This window comes from Chrysemys picta, chromosome 4 (genome assembly GCF_011386835.1).
Source record: "Chrysemys picta bellii isolate R12L10 chromosome 4, ASM1138683v2, whole genome shotgun sequence".
NCBI lineage: Eukaryota > Metazoa > Chordata > Testudines > Emydidae > Chrysemys > Chrysemys picta.
This window is the reverse complement of record NC_088794.1, coordinates 138,809,956-138,826,010: the sequence shown is the minus strand read 5'-3', so window position 1 is coordinate 138,826,010 and position 16,055 is coordinate 138,809,956. Positions and strand designations below refer to the sequence as shown.

Sequence of the window (16,055 nt, the reverse complement as noted above, 5' to 3'; positions counted from 1 at the left end):
CCTGATCAATTCTCATGTTTTTATTTCATTCAAATTTAAGTGATAGCAATAGTAGGCATATGCAAAACTAAACTTCAGCCACTACATTATTGGAAAGGTACACACAAAAGATAAATTGTGTATCTGAAAAGCAAACTTCCCATGGTTTATAAGGGAAGCTTTACTTACACATCAAAAACCTTAGTTGTACTGGCAGTTGATAGGTATGAAATGAATGAAGTGGCTTGGCCCAGCTATTGCATTAGCAGTTGAATAAGCGAATGTGTGTTCTCAACTGTTTGTTTTACCTCCTAAAGTGTGAAAAAATGCACCTTTGAACAGTGAACTCTACTACTGTAACCATCTGGCTGCAGTTTCATTATGAACTCCCGCCAAACTCTCACTTTGAAGAGAAAAATTGATATGGGCTGTAAAAAATTATAGTCTCTGACCTCAGGTTGTGTGTTTTTTTTTTTTCTGTGTTCCTCTGATGAGGTCTCTACTGATGTATACTATGACTTCTTTAAAAAGTAACTTAGCTGGCTAATGTGAGATACAGAATTACATCCAGGCATCATATTGGGTCTGATATAGCAATGAGCAGAGCACCCTTAGCTCCTGTTCAAATTACTTATGAACAAAATAGGTACTGCACAGATCACAACAGTGTTAATTTGCCCAAAACTGCAGTGCCAGTGAATCTAACTATTCCTGTAGGGATAGTTCAGCCTCCAAGATCTATGCCATCCCTGATCTCTGTTATTATATTTGTCAATAAGTGCCAGCAGTCGCAGAAGTTTTTGTGATTTGGATGTGAACTAGGCTCATTTCACGTAGACTGCTGCATTACCATCAGTTAGTTGGTTAAACCTCTAGGTTACTCCTCTGCATTTGCTTTATAGTTTACAGCTTAGGTTGTTTAAATGTTACAGTTGGGGATTGATATAATTGGGAAGGATCTATAAATGGAGATTCCCTAGGTCCTAATAAGGGGGAGAGGATGGAAGATGATAAAATACAGGTAGGATCTGATGAGAAACAGTCAAAAGAAAAAAAGTCCCATTCAATTACATCATGTAATGGCAGACAGCTACAAAGTGACAAGTTTTTAAAGTGCTTATATACTAATGCTAGAAGTCTAAATAATAAGATGGGCAAACTAGAGTGCCTCATATTAAATGAGGATATTGATATACTAGGCATCACAGAAACTTGGTGGAATGAGGATAATCAATGGGACACACAGTAATACCTGGGTACAAAATATATCGGAAGGACAGAACAGATCATGCTGGTGCGGGAGTGGCACTATATGTGAAAGAAAGCGTAGAATCAAATGAAGTAAAAATCTTAGATGAACCAAACTGTACCATAGAATCTCTATGGATATTAATTCCAGGCTTGAATAATAAGAATATAGCAGTAGGGATATATTACAGACCACCTGACAAGGCTGGTGATAGTGATGGTGAAATGCTCAGGGAGATGAGAGAGGCTATTAAAATAAAAAAATCAATAATATTGGAGGATTTCAACTATCCCCATATTGACTGGATACATATCACCTCAGGAAGGAATGCAGAGATAAAGTTTCTTGACACCTTAAATGACTGCTTCTTGGAGCAGCTAGTCCTGGAACCTGTAAGAGGAGAGGCAATTCTTGATTTAGTCCTAAGTGGAGCACAGGATCTGGTCCAAGAGGTGAATATAGCTGGACCGCTTGGTAACAGTGACCATAATATAATTAAATTTGACATCGCTGTGGCGGGGAAAACACCACAGCGGCCCAACACTGTAGCATTTAATTTCAGAAAGGGGAACTACACAAAAATGAGGAGGTTGGTGAAACAGAAATTAAATGGTACTGCACCAAAAGTAAAATCCCTGCAAGCTGCATGGAAACTTTTTAAAGACACCATAATAGAGGCTCAACTTAAATATATACCCCAAATTAAAAAACACAGTAAGAGAACCAAAAAAGAGCCACTGTGGCTAAACAACAAAGTAAAAGAAGCCGAGAGTGGCAAAAAGGCATCCTTTAAAAAGTGGAAGTTAAATCCTAATGAGGAAAATAGGAGCATAAACTCTGGCAAATGAAGTGTAAAAATATAATTAGGAAGAAAGAATTTGAAGAATAGCTAGCCAAAGACTCAGAAAGAAATAGCAAAAAAAAATTTTAAGTACATCAGAAGCAGGAAGCCTGCCAAACAACCAGTGGGGCCAGTGGACAATCAAGATGCTAAAGGAGCACTCAAGGATGATAAGGCCATTGCGGAGAAACTAAATGAATTCTTTGCATCAGTCTTCATGGTGGAGGATGTGAGTGAGATTCCCAAACCTGAGCCATTCCTTTTAGGTGACAAATCTGAGGAACTGTCCCAGATTGAGGTGTCATTGGAGGAGGTTTTGGAACAAACTGATAATTTAAACAGTAATAAGTCATCAGGACCAGATGCTATTCACCCAAGAGTTCTGAAGGAACTCAAATGTGAAATTGCAGAACTACTAACTGTAGTCTGTAACCTATCATTTAAATCAGCTTCTGTACCAAATGACTGGAAGATAGCTAATGTGATGCCAATTTTTAAAAAGGGCTCCAGAGGTGATCCAAGCAATTACAGGCCAGTAAGCCTGACTTCAGTACCGGGCAAACTGATTGAAACTATAGTAAAGAACAATATTGTCAGACATATAGAAGAACGTAATTTGTTGGGGAAGAGTCAACGTGGTTTTTGTAAAGGGAAATCATGCCTCACCAATCTACTAGAATTCTTTGAGGGGGTCAACAAGCATATGGACAAGGGGGGGGGGGTCCAGTGGATATAGTGTACATAGATTTTCAGAAAGTTTTTGACAAGGTCCCTCACCAAAGGCCCTTAAGCAAAGTAAACTGTCATGGGATAAGAGGGAAGGTCCTCTCATGGATTGGTAACTGGTTAAAAGATATGAAACAAAGGGTAAGAATAAATGGTCAGTTTTCAGAATGGAGAGAAGTAAATAGTGGTGTCCGCTGGGGTCTGTACAGGGAGCAGTACTGTTCAACATATTCATAAATGATCTGGAAACGGGGTAATCAGTGAGGTGGTGAAATTTGCAGACGATACAAAATTACTCAAGATCATTAAGTCCAAAGCAGACTGTGAAGAGTTACAAAGGGATCTCACAAAAATGGGTGACTGGGTGACAAAATGATAGGTGAAATTCAATGTTGATAACTGCAAAGTAATGCACACTGGAAAACATAATCCCAACTATACATATAAAATGATGGGGTCTAAATTAGCTGTTACCACTCAAGAAAGAGATCTTGGAGTCATTGTGGATAGTTCTCTGAAAACACCCACTCAATGTGCAGTGGCAGTCAAAAAAAGCGAACAGAATGTTGAGAATCATTAAGAAAGGGATAGATAATAAGACAGAAAATATCCTATTGGCGCTATATAAATCTATGGTATGCCCACATCTTGAATACTGCCTGCAGATGTGGTCACCCCATCTCAAAAAAGATATATTGGACTTGGAAAAGGTTCAGAAAAGGGCAACAAAAATGATTAGGGGTATGGAACGGCTGCCATATGAGGAGAGATTAATAAAACTGGGACTTTTCAGCTTGGAAAAGAGACGACTAAGGGGGGATATGATAGAGGTCTATAAAATCATGACTGGTGTGGAGAAAGTAAATAAGGAAGTGTTATTTACTCCTTCTCATAACACAAGAACTAGGGGCACCAAATGAAATTAATAGGTAGCAGGTTTAAAACAAACAAAAGGAAGTATTTTTTTCATACAACACACAACCGGTGGAACTCCTTGCCAGAGGATGTTGTGAAGGCCAAGACTATAACAGGATTCAAAAAAGAACTAGATAAATCCATGGAGGATAGGTCCATCAATGGCTATTAGCCAGGATGGGCAGGGATGGTGTCCCTAGCTGCTGTTTGCCAGAAGCTGGGAATGGGCAACGGGATGGATCACTTGATGATTATTACCTGTTCTGTTTATTCTCTCTGGGGCACCTGGCATTGGCCACTGTCAGCAGACAGGATACTGGGCTAGATGGACCTTTGGTCTGACCCAGTAGGGCCATTCTTATGTTCTTAATTATAAGACATTGTTTCAAGTGGTTTCTCAGTTCCACCATTCTGTCATGGAATTTGCATCTAAAACACATTTTTCTGTTGTTAGTAGTATGATTTTTTTTAAGTAATGGTTCTCAATACTTGATTAATGGAATCAGAGAAACTTTGGAAATCCCCTTTCTTCTGGCTTTTACAGTACATACTAAAAAGAACCCAATACTTTCACTCCATAATTCTGAGAAAAACATTCCTGATTCTTCCTAATAAGTTTATTGATTTTTAGAAACCTGTTAGTAGGAAATAGTTCTTTGATATCACTACTTAATTCTGCAAACTGCTTTTGAAAATGAGACTTAATTCACCCCAGTGATGCAAATAGATAAGTGAGTGGAGACTGGGAATGGCGGAGGCCTCTTGGCAACTCTGATTAATGCTGTTTCTGGTCAGAGGTTTCCTGTCACTCTGAAATCTTTTTAGATAGGTCAGGAGTACTGTACTTGTTTAATATAAGATCCCTCAAAAAACTAGCATATGAATATGTCATGTATGGTTTTCCGAGTGTAAAAAGGAGAAACTTAGATCACACATACTGGAGCAAGTTTTAAGTATGTGAAATTGGTTATGGAAGAGTGTAAACAATATATTTGGTTATTGAATTGTTCTTTCAGATTTAGCATGCTCTATAATAATATTACTAACTTAATTTATTTTCTTGTTTAATTACGGGACTGATAATTGTGTAACAGTTTCCTAGTTCTGATACATGTCTTCAAAAGGAAACAAAAGAAGATGAGGAGTCAGATTCTCACTTGGTATAAATTGACATAGCTCCATTGACTTCTATGGAGCTACATTGATTTATGCTATCTGGGAATCCATCCTGAGGTTTTGAAGTGAAGAGACTCCTACTATAGAAAATATGTTTTAAACACAGTGAAGGGCCATCACACTTCATGTCACAAATTAAACCCTTAAAAGTAAGCAAAGACAGAGTTCAATTATACATCAATACTCCATAACACAGAATTATTTGTTCAGATAAAAATCAGGAACAGTATCCCTGATAATGTCACAGCTAACCTGGTGGCTGAACTTTGTGATTTTGTCCTCACCCACAACTATTTCACATTTGGGGACAATATATACCTTCAAGTCAGCGGCACTGCTATGGGTACCCGCATGGCCCCACAATATGCCAACATTTTTATGGCTGACTTAGAACAACGCTTCCTTAGCTCTCGTCCCCTAACGCCCCTACTCTACTTGCGCTACATTGATGACATCTTCATCATCTGGACCCATGAAAAAGAAGCCCTTGAGGAATTTCACCATGATTTCAATAATTTCCATCCCACCATCAACCTCAGCCTAGATCAATCCACACAAGCGGTCTATTTCCTGGACACTACTGTGCTAATAAGCGATGGTCACATCAATACCACCCTATACCGGAAACCTACTGACCGCTACACTTACCTACATGCCTCCAGCTTCCATCCAGGACACACCACACGATCCATTGTCTACAGCCAAGCTCTAAGATATAACCGCATTTGCTCCAATCCCTCGGATAGAGACAAGCACCTACAAGATCTCTATCAAGCATTCTTAAAACTACGATACCCACCTGCTGAAGTGAAAAAACAGATTGACAAAGCCAGACGAGTCCCCAGAAGTCACCTCCTACAAGACAGGCCCAACAAAGAAAATAACAGAACACCACTAGCTGTCACCTTCAGCCCCCAACTAAAACCTCTCCAGCGCATCATCAGAGATCTACAACCTATCCTGAAAGATGATCCTTTACTCTCACAGATCTTGGGAGACAGACCTGTCCTCGCTTACAGACAACCCCCCAACCTAAAGCAAATACTCACCAGCAACCACACATCACTGAACAAAACCACTAACCCAGGAACCTATCCTTATAACAAACCCCGATGCCAACTCTGTCCACATATCTATTCAAGTGACATCATCATAGGACCTAATCACATCAGCCATACCATCAGGGGCTCGTTCACCTGCACATCTACCAGTGTGATATATGCCATCATGTGCCAGCAATGCCCCTCTGCCATGTACATTGGCCAAACCGGACAGTCTCTACGCAAAAGAATTAATGGACACAAATCTGACATCAGGAATCACAATACTCAAAAACCAGTGGGAGAACACTTTAACCTGTCTGGTCATTCAGTGACAGACCTGCGGGTGGCTATATTACAACAGAAAAACTTCAAAAACAGACTCCAAAGAGAGACTGCTGAGCTAGAATTGATATGCAAACTAGACACAATCAACTCCGGTTTGAATAAGGACTGGGAATGGCTGAGCCATTACAAACATTGACTCTATCTCCCCTTGTAAGTACTCTCACACTTATTATCAAACTGTCTGTACTGGGCTAGCTTGATTATCACTTCAAAAGTTTTTTTTCTCTTAATTAATTGGCCTCTCAGAGTTGGTAAGACAACTCCCACCTGTTTATGCTCTCTGTATGTGTGTATATATATCTCCTCAATATATGTTCCATTCTATATGCATCCGAAGAAGTGGGCTGTAGTCCAGCACGTCAGGTGACAGCCTCAAGGGGGTCTCTGTGACCGAACCCATCGCAGTCCTTATTATCCTTGTTATAGATTGGCACTATATTTGCTCTCTTCCAGGCCTCTGGAATCTCTCTTGTCTTCCATGAGTTTTTGAAGATAATCGGTAAGGTATCTTCTCAGTCTGTTCCTTGAATGTTCTAGGATGTGTTTCATCAGGCCCTGCCGACTTGAAGATCTCTAACTTGTCTAAGTAATTTTTAACTTGTTCTTTCCCTAATTTAGCCTGAGATTCCACTTCATTTTCACCAGTGTTCACTGTGTTAGATATCTGATCGCTACTAACCTTTTTGGTGAAAGTGGAAACAAAAGAGACGTTTAGCTCTTCTGCCATTTCCACATTTTCCATTCCAGGACAGATTGGTAGAGACCAGAAGGCCACTACTGGTTCTGTCATAAGAAGCTCACTACTCACAATTTGTCCATATAGGTTATCTGTACCAGAATATATTTGCCTTCCCTTCTCCACTCCCTCTGTTTATACCCACTTGTGTCTGTCTTCTAAGTGGAGTGTAAGATCATTGGGGTGGGAATTGATCCCACTATATTTGTTTAGTGCCTCGATCTTTGGGTCGGTAGATGCTACTATAATGCAAACAATAGATAACAATTGCCATTGGAAGATTTCTCTCTGGTTTATGTGAAATTAATTTAGCTGTTTATTCTGGATATATGTCCACAATACAGAAAATCCCACCATCATAAGCAGCACTATCTGTAACCCTGATTGTCAGCCTTTTTAAAGAGGCCAAGGTTTGAATAGGCATGGAGTATGAAACCTTCTTGTTGATGTTGGGGTAGGAGAGTACGTTCTGTGGAAGTTTTCTGTTTGTCTGTGCAAGAAGTAGCTTCCTGTGACTAAACACAGGTTTTAATAGTCAAGTGCCTTCCATCCAATAGCTTTTCTGATTGTTAAATACCATAAGTATATCCAATAAAATAGAAGCCCCAAGTAATTACCCAGAGTTTGGCTAAATGTAGTTGAAACAAAATTGTTTAACTGTCTGTCCAAAACACATTGTCAATTTTTGCCCTTCTTCAAACCAGTGGAAATTTAGAATAACTCTTGATTTCAGTGGTGGTGTACTTGATTTCCACCAGAGCAAATGAGGGAGGAACTTGGTCTCTCATCTCTAAATATTTAGGGTTTATAATATTATAGATTATAGACACGAATAATATTTAGCAATTATATGGCATTTAACATGTTTTAAATGCTGCCTTTAATTATGCCTGTTTTGTACATACTGCTATAAATTTATACATAAGGACGTAACTTCCAAAAAGACTAAGGCTAGGTCTACACTCCCCGCCTGAATCGGCGGGTAGAAATCGATCTCTCGGGGATCGAATTATCGCGTCTCGTCGGGACGCGACAATCGATCCCTGAATCGATGCTCTTACTCCACCAGCGGAGGTGGGAGTAAGCGCCATCGACGGGGAGCCGCAGAGGTCGATTTTTGCCACCGTCCTCACAGCGGGGTAAGTCGGCTCCGATAGGTCGAATTCAGCTACGCTATTCGCGTAGCTGAATTTGCGTATCTTAAATCGACCCCCCCCCCCCGTAGTGAAGATCTGCCCTAAGAAATGTAAACTTTAAATTCCAATTTTTACTTTCTTACTATATATTTGTTTATGTGGAAATTGCCGGGTTTACAGCCTTAAAGACTGAATCTCTACCTTTACACACAGAACAGGAGAGCATAAGCTGCATCAGTGCAAGCTTCCCAATACGGCCCAGCAACTGTGCTGCAAGACTGATGTCTTGGTTACATGGCTCAGTCAATCCTTGATGCCTGTACTAAGACTGCCAACTAATGGCAGTTGTGATCATGAGTTTGTGATGTGGGTACTTGTCCAGTGGAAACCACCAAACTCATGTCACATAGGCCAACAAACACCTTTGGATATGACCAACCTGTACTGGTTTTCTGGCCCCTCCATCCTTAACTCAACCCACTGTGTAATGTGTTTACTCATTCCATATTTTACATATTTTCAGATTCACTGCAAGTTTGGGCACACAATGTTAAGTTAAGGACAGCAGCTGCCTATCCCTGTTCTAGGTGTCACTAGAAGTTACATTATAAAATGAACAACGTTTATCAGCTGAGATATCAGGGAGGGATAGAAAAGAAATCTGTATAAAATAATTTAAATTAAAGCTGTACAGAATTATTTTATTTTCTTGAACAAAACATTTTAAAAGTGTATTTTACCCAGTGTGTAGCAAAGCAGGTAAGCAACAGGGCTAACACACAAGGCTCCAATGAGCACTCCTCTTCTTCGCTCCCCAACAAAACTGACCTACTGTGTTCAATAGTGTTCTAAGTCTTGTAGTTAACTGCAACTGGTGCAAGTTTGGTTTAGAATGTTAACTGCAACTGGTGCAAGTTTGGTTTAGAATGTTCTTGTTAAAGTGCTAGAAGAAAATGCTGGTCTAACATGATCAATCTGGTTATATCCCAAGTGCTCCTAAACATTTCAGGCTACAAAAAATACAAAAATGAAATGCAGCACAACTTTTGGTGTAGATGTTATTGATATAATAGGCCACATTTTGCTGTCTATTAAACCGATGTTCAATGCCATTAATTTCAGTGGGGTTGCCCAGGGATAACAGCAGAATTTGGCTCCATGTATGAACTTTTCTATTGTAACAGGGTGGTGTAGTAGAGAGAGCAAAATCTGTGTACTTATAAAATTTTATTACCTGGACACATTTTTATCATTAACGGCAAAGTTCTTCGTTGAGTGCTTGCTCATGTCCGTTCCACGTTAGGTGTGCGTGCGCCGCATGCACAGTTGCTGGATATTTTTCCCTCAATGGTATCCGTCAGGCTGGCTAGAGCGCCCTCTGGTGCCATGTGCTCATGCACCAGTATAAAGGTCTGTCCAGCTCCACACCTTCTCAGTTCCTTCTTACTGAACATGACAGTCACTGAAAGAGCTCCTCTTGCTTCAGTAAACTCTTACTCAGTGGTCTTAGTTTAGTCATTTTCCCTGGTTTCCCTATCCCAGTTCTTTATTTTCTCCGTTTGGACTGTTGTAGATTACGTGTGTATAGTTAGTTGGCACTTCTCGCCCTATTGGAGTTTCATCTGCTCCCAGAGCTGGGCATGCCCTGGTCCCCGGGTTTCAAGCCCTATACCTCCCGCAGCAAGTCCATGTCTGTGAGTGACCTGCACTCAAGTTGTCTGAAGGGCCTGGGAGAGAGTCATATCAGGGACCGTTCCCTAATCAGTCGAGACTTCAAGCCCTGTACCAAGAACGGGGAGACCAGGTTGAAGTCCCTCTTGATGGAGGTGGTGCTCCATCCCTCTTGGAGTCAAGCTGGTCCAACTCGGCACTCAGTTGAGAGCTGTTGGGAGAGACTCTTGGCATCATTCTCCTTCACCAGTGCCGAAGAAGAAATATAAGAAGCAGCTGGCCATGAGGGAATGTTCCCCGACTCTGAAGAGAGCCAAGTATCAAAGCGCAGTGGAATGCGACCTGAGTCTGGCTACTCGTCTGTCCCCACTCCGAGGGCAGCACCATCAACTCCACCTCATAAGCAGGACCATTGAATTCAGTCCTGGAACATTCCTTGGCACTGGAGGGTCAATGTGGCACCAGCAGGATTACGGTACTGTCTACACCAGAGGCGTTCATTGAGACCAGGGACTTGCTGGCAACCCTGACGCCACTCGCTCTCCTCCCAGACCTGATCTCACAAGATCACAGCCGATTGTTACCGAACCTCAAGGCCCTTAACCTCACCATGTAGAAGCTCTATGGTTAAACTCAGCGGCGCGGGTCTGTTCAGAGCAAGTCCGCCAGGTATTGCTAGATAGTAGGAAACCATCTACTAGACCCACTTACCTCGCCAAGTGGAAGCATTTCTCTGTGTGGTCATCCCAACGAGGCCCCTCACCCCCTAGGTCACTTCTCCAGTCTATGCCGGAGTATCTGCTTCATCTGAAACACAAGGGCCTAGCCATTTCATCGATTAAGTTACACCTAATGGCCATTTCCACCTTCCCCCTCTGGTGGATTGTAGGTTGTTGTTTTTATTCAAGGGCTTGGAGAGACTATATGTGCAGATTCATGAACCCGTTCCATCGTGGGATCTAAACCTGGTCCTGTTAAGACTCACAGGCGCTCCCTTTGAGTTGCTGGCATCGTTCCCCTTGTCATCAGGGCCCGATTAACTCTCCTGTGGGCCCGGGACTATTAGATTTTGTGGTGCCCCTGTATACAAGTCTTCTTCCTGGGAGGGAGTTTGGTGCAGGAGGGGGTGCGTGTGGGCTTTGGGAGGGAGTTTGGGTAAAGGAGGGGGATTCTGATCTGGGACAGGGAGTTGGGGTGGAGGAGGGGTGTGTGTGCGAGGTGTGGGCTCCGGTTGGGAGGTGCTTACCACAGGCGGCTCCCGGCCGGCGGCACAGCAGGGCTCAGGCAGGCTACCTGCCTGCCATAGCCCCAAGCTGCTCCCGGAAGCAGCTGGCTCCTAGCACATCTCTGCAGGGGAAGGGGGGGACAGTGCTGCCATGTGCTGCCTGCGCCCACAAGCACCGCCCCTGTAGCTGTGAGGACGGTGCTGGGGGCGGGGGCAGCATGCGGAGCCACCTCCCACCCCCACTCCTCCTCCAGGGGCCGCAGAGACGTGCTAGGAGCCAGCCACTTCCGTGCTATCACCCTGCCTGAGTGCCTGCTGCACTGTGGGACTTTTAGTGGTCCGGAGTTGGAGATCGCTGCCTGTGATTTATTTTTGAGGGCTCCACCCCACCCCCCTTGAGCTGGCACTAAAGCCGCTGCCTTAATCTGGCCCTGCTTGTTGTACCTCTCCAGGAAGGTCGCCTTCCTGGTAGCGATTACCTCAGCCAGGAGGCTCCACACACAGGGCCGGCTCCAGCATTTATGCCGCTCCAAGCGGCGACAATTGGGGGAAAAAAAGCCACGATCAGCGGCTGCAGTTCAGCGGCAGGTCCTTCGCTCCTAGAGGGAGTGAGGGACCTGCCGCTCCCAAATTACCGCAGGTGCCGCCCCTCTCCCTTGGTCACCCCAAGCACCTGCTTGTTAAGCTGGTGCCTGGAGCCGGCCCTGTCCACACAGGTCTATGTGACAATAGCAGATAGGATGAAAAGCCTGTCAATTTCGGCCCAAAGAATTTCATCCTTGATCACTTCCTGCATTTGCACATGCTATGAGCAGGCAGGTGCCATACCTCCTTCTGTCTTGACTACTCACTCGAGGAGAGCTCAAGCTTCCTCAGTGGCATTTCTAGCCTAGGTCCTGATCCAGGATATTTGTAGAGCAGTGACTTGGCCATTGGTGCATACTCTTTCATCTCACTAGCAGGCTAGAGATGATGCCAGGCATGAGCACATGGCACCAGAGAGTGCTAGAGCTGGCTCAATGGATACCACTGACAGAAAAATCTCTGGCGACTGTGCATGCGGCACACATGCACCTAACATGGAATGGACATAAGTAAAACATCTCAGAAGGGTTGGTAACCGTTTTTTCTCGTGTACTGTGCTGGGTTGACAGGGAATTTAAGCAAGGATAATATGTGATTAAATTCCCATTCCTATGAATATTTCTTCTGGGTTTATACATGCTTCTAGAGCCTGCATGATACTAACATGAGAGTTGGGAGAAAGGAAACGGATGAAAGTTGAGGTGAAAATAGGGAACAGGGAAGGGCATGATTCAAAGCCTGCTTGAAGTCAGTAGAAAGGTTTCCATTGACTTCACTGGGCTTTGGCTCGGGGTCTTAGTTCTTCAAATTCTCCTTTCCAAATGCATAAGTTGAGAAGCCAAGATTGTATGGTTAAGTGGGAGCTTGCCAAAAGCAGGTGTGGTTTCTGCCTTAGTTTTGGAATGGATTTTTACCATTACTCTTCTCCTCTGTTCACACCTGTCCCTTCATCCTCCTGGATGTTTTTTAATAAAGAAAACAAACCACACCTTTAGTTAGGCAAGCAACATTTATTTTGTTTGGAAATCACAAAGGAGACTAACAGAGATAGGCACTACTCCCATGGCATTTCATTGAAATGCTGAAATCCCTCTCAAAAATCCCAGCCTATATCTTTTGTGTCATGAAGTCTAAGGCCATAAATTCCATTACATACTTAAAAGGATTTAAATAACCTCTTAATTCCAGTTATTTCTTTTTGTAAACTCTAAACGGACTAATATTTTGATTTCCACCCCCCCCACCCCCGTGAAAGGGATTTAAAAAAGTAAAAGACTGACCAAAATTTGTGCCCTGGTTTTTGAACTTGTGGAGCTTAATTAACAATAGGTTTATATTAAACAGTTGTTTTCCCACTGCTAAAGGTCTCTTTCAGACTTGCTTTTCCAGGAAAAAACGGACTATTTAGTTTCTCCCTATGTAAATAATCTCTCAAGTAATATGAGACTGAAATTGTCTCACATACTGGCTTTCCTGAAATACAACTCTTGTCTTAAACATACCATGTGGACTAATGCAGTATTGCGCCACAATAGAGCCTGATCACTGAATACAGAAAAGGGATGTGGTTACTTCGTGCTTAGTGATTTATCAATTCACATAATCTATATTATCCTAGGATGTTGTTGGAATGTCAGAGCTGCCACTTGAAACAGGTAAAGGCTAACATAACATACACTATATCTTTTTCTGTGTAAGACATGTTTACCAGCCACTGCTGGAAGACAGGGTACTGGGCTAGATGGACCATTGGTCTGAGCCAGTATGGCCATTCTTATGTTCCTGTTCTAAGAATAATTGTTTAAATATATTTCAGATTTTATGTATTCACCTTTTTCACAGCATCTGTGTTTAAACCTTGCACAAGTCTGTTATAATTAATCTATATAATTATATCATTGAGAGATATTTTGATCATTCTTTGATAAGGCTTGTAAATGGCACTATTTTATAAATGTGTGTATCTGTTTTAATAAAATGAAAGTGTGATGTATTTTTAATTTAATGGAAAGATTATTCTGTTGGAATGACAATGAACATCGTTATCAGTGCTTAAGGCCTGGGCTACACTACGAGTTTAGGTCGACTTTAGCAGCGTTAAATCGAATTAAGCCTAGACACGTCCACACGACGAAACCCTTTCTTTCGACTTAAAGGGCCCTTTAAACCGGATTCTTTACTCCACCTCTGACGAGGGGATTAGCGCTAAAATCGGCCTTTGCAGGTCGGATTTGGGGTAGTGTGGACGGAATTCGACGTTATTGGCCTCCGGGAGCTATCCCAAAGTGCTTCATTGTGACCGCTCTGGACAGCACTCTCAACTCAGATGCACTGACCAGGTAGACAGGAAAAGCCCCACGAACTTTTGAATTTCATTTCCTGTTTGCCCAGTGTGAAGAGCACAGGTGACCACGCAGAGCTCATCAGCACAGGTAACCATGATGGAGTCCCAGGATCGCAAAAGAACTCCAGCATGGACAGAATGGGAGGTACGGGATCTGCTCGCCATATGGGGGGACGAATCAGTGCTAGCTGAACTCCGTAGCAGTAAACGAAATGGCAAAATATTAGAAAAAGTCTCAAAGGCCATGAAGGACAGAAGCCATAACAGGGATGCACAGCAGTGCCATGTGAAAATTAAGGAGCTAAGGCAAGCCTACCACAAAGCCAGAGAGGCAAACAGAAGGTCTGGGGCAGAGCCGCAAACATGCCGCTTCTACGCGTAGCTGCATGCCATTCTAGGGGGTGCAGCCACCACTACCCCAACCGTGTGCTTTGACTCCGTCAATGGAGAAACACGCAACAGGAAAGCGGGTTCGGGGTACGCGGAAGATGATGATGATGAAGACAATGAAGATAGCTCACAGCAAGGAAGCGGAGAAACCGGTTTCCCCAACAGCCAGGATATGTTTATCACCCTGGACCTGGAACCAGTAACCCCCAAACTCACCCAAGGCGTGCTCCCAGACCCTGAGGGCACACAAGGGACTTCTGGTGAGTGTACCTTTGTAAATATTACATATGGTTTAAAAGCAAGTGTGTTTAATGATTAATTTGCCCTGGCAATCGCGGCCAGTACAGCTACTGGAAAAGTCTGTTAACGTGTTTGGGGATGGAACGGAAATCCTCCAGGGACATCTCCAGAAAGCTCTCCTTCATGTACTCCCAAAGCCTTTGCAAAAGGTCTGGGGAGGGCTGCCTTATCCCGTCCGCCCTGGTAGGACACTTTACCACGCCAGGCCAGTAGCACATAGTCTGGAATCATTGCATAACAAAGCATGGCAGAGTATGGTCCCAGTGTTTGCTGGCATGCAGACAACATCCATTCTTTATCTCTCTTTGTTATCCTCAGGAGAGTGATATCATTCACGGTCACCTGGTTGAAATGGGGTGATTTTATTAAGGGGACATTCAGAGGTGCCCGTTCCTGCTTGGCAGAACAGAAATGTTCCCCGCTGTTAGCCACGCGATGTGTGTGTGTGGGGGGGGGGGGTGAAGTGATCATCCCAGAGAATTGGGTGTGTGTGGGAGGGAGAGGTAGTTAATCCGGAAACCCCAGCCCCTCCTTTTACATTGCAAACCCATTTTAAATGGCCAACCCTTGGTATGGGAAATGAGGGCACTGCTGTTTGAAACCATTCCCACATGTTATGAAGGTTAAAAAAGCCAAAAGACTGTGGCTTACCATGACTGCCTGCAAGCCGAATTCGCACACCAAACCAGCAGGCCCTCAATATAAGAGGAATAATGCGACCTTGTAACGAAAGCACATGTGCTGTGTAACGTGAACAGCAAAATTTAACGTGAAAGAGTGTACCCATTGTTCTCTAAAATGTGTCTTTTTTAACCACCTCTCCCTTCTCCTCCACCAGCTGCAAATGTTTCTCCTTCACAGAGGCTAGTGAAGATTAGAAGGAGAAAACGGCGGACTCAGGATGATATGTTCACGGAGCTCCAGATGTCCTCCCACACTGAAAGAGCACAGCAGAATGCATGGAGGCAGTCAATGTCAGACTACAGAAAAGCACAGTATGAATGAGAGGAGAGGTGGCGGGATGACTTGCAGGCTGAACAGAGCAAGTGGCGGGCTGAAGATGATAGGTGGCGTCAGCTTGCAGACAGAAGGCAAGAGTCAATGCTCCGGCTGCTGGAGCATCAAACTGATATGCTCCAGCATATGGTTGAGCTGCAGGAAAGGCAGCAGGAGCAGAGACCGCCGCTACAGCCCCTGTGTAACCAACAGCCCTCCTCCCCAAGTCCCATTGCCTCCTCACCCTGACGCCCAAGAACACAGTGGGGAGCCTCCGGCCACCCAGTCACTCCACCCCAGATGATTGACCGAGCATCGGAAGGCTGGCCTTCAATAAGTGTTAAAGTTTTAAACTGCAATGTGTCCTTTTCCTTCCCTCCTCCCCCACCCATCCCTGG

The 16,055-nt window shown here is 43.5% G+C and overlaps 1 protein-coding gene across 5 annotated transcripts in view; it reads left to right on the top strand.

Annotated features, from left to right (window-relative positions):
* Positions 1 to 16,055, top strand: part of NUDT14 (nudix hydrolase 14) — an 87,674-nt gene that overhangs the window by 24,683 nt on the left and 46,936 nt on the right. The window contains exon 2 of one of the 5 annotated variants that reach the window (XM_065593751.1): positions 6,728 to 6,773. The exons of the other annotated variants lie outside the window; for them this stretch is intronic. The gene's annotated coding sequence lies outside the window, so the exon portion shown is untranslated. The remainder of the gene's footprint in view (positions 1 to 6,727; positions 6,774 to 16,055) is intronic. 5 annotated transcript variants of the gene reach the window in all.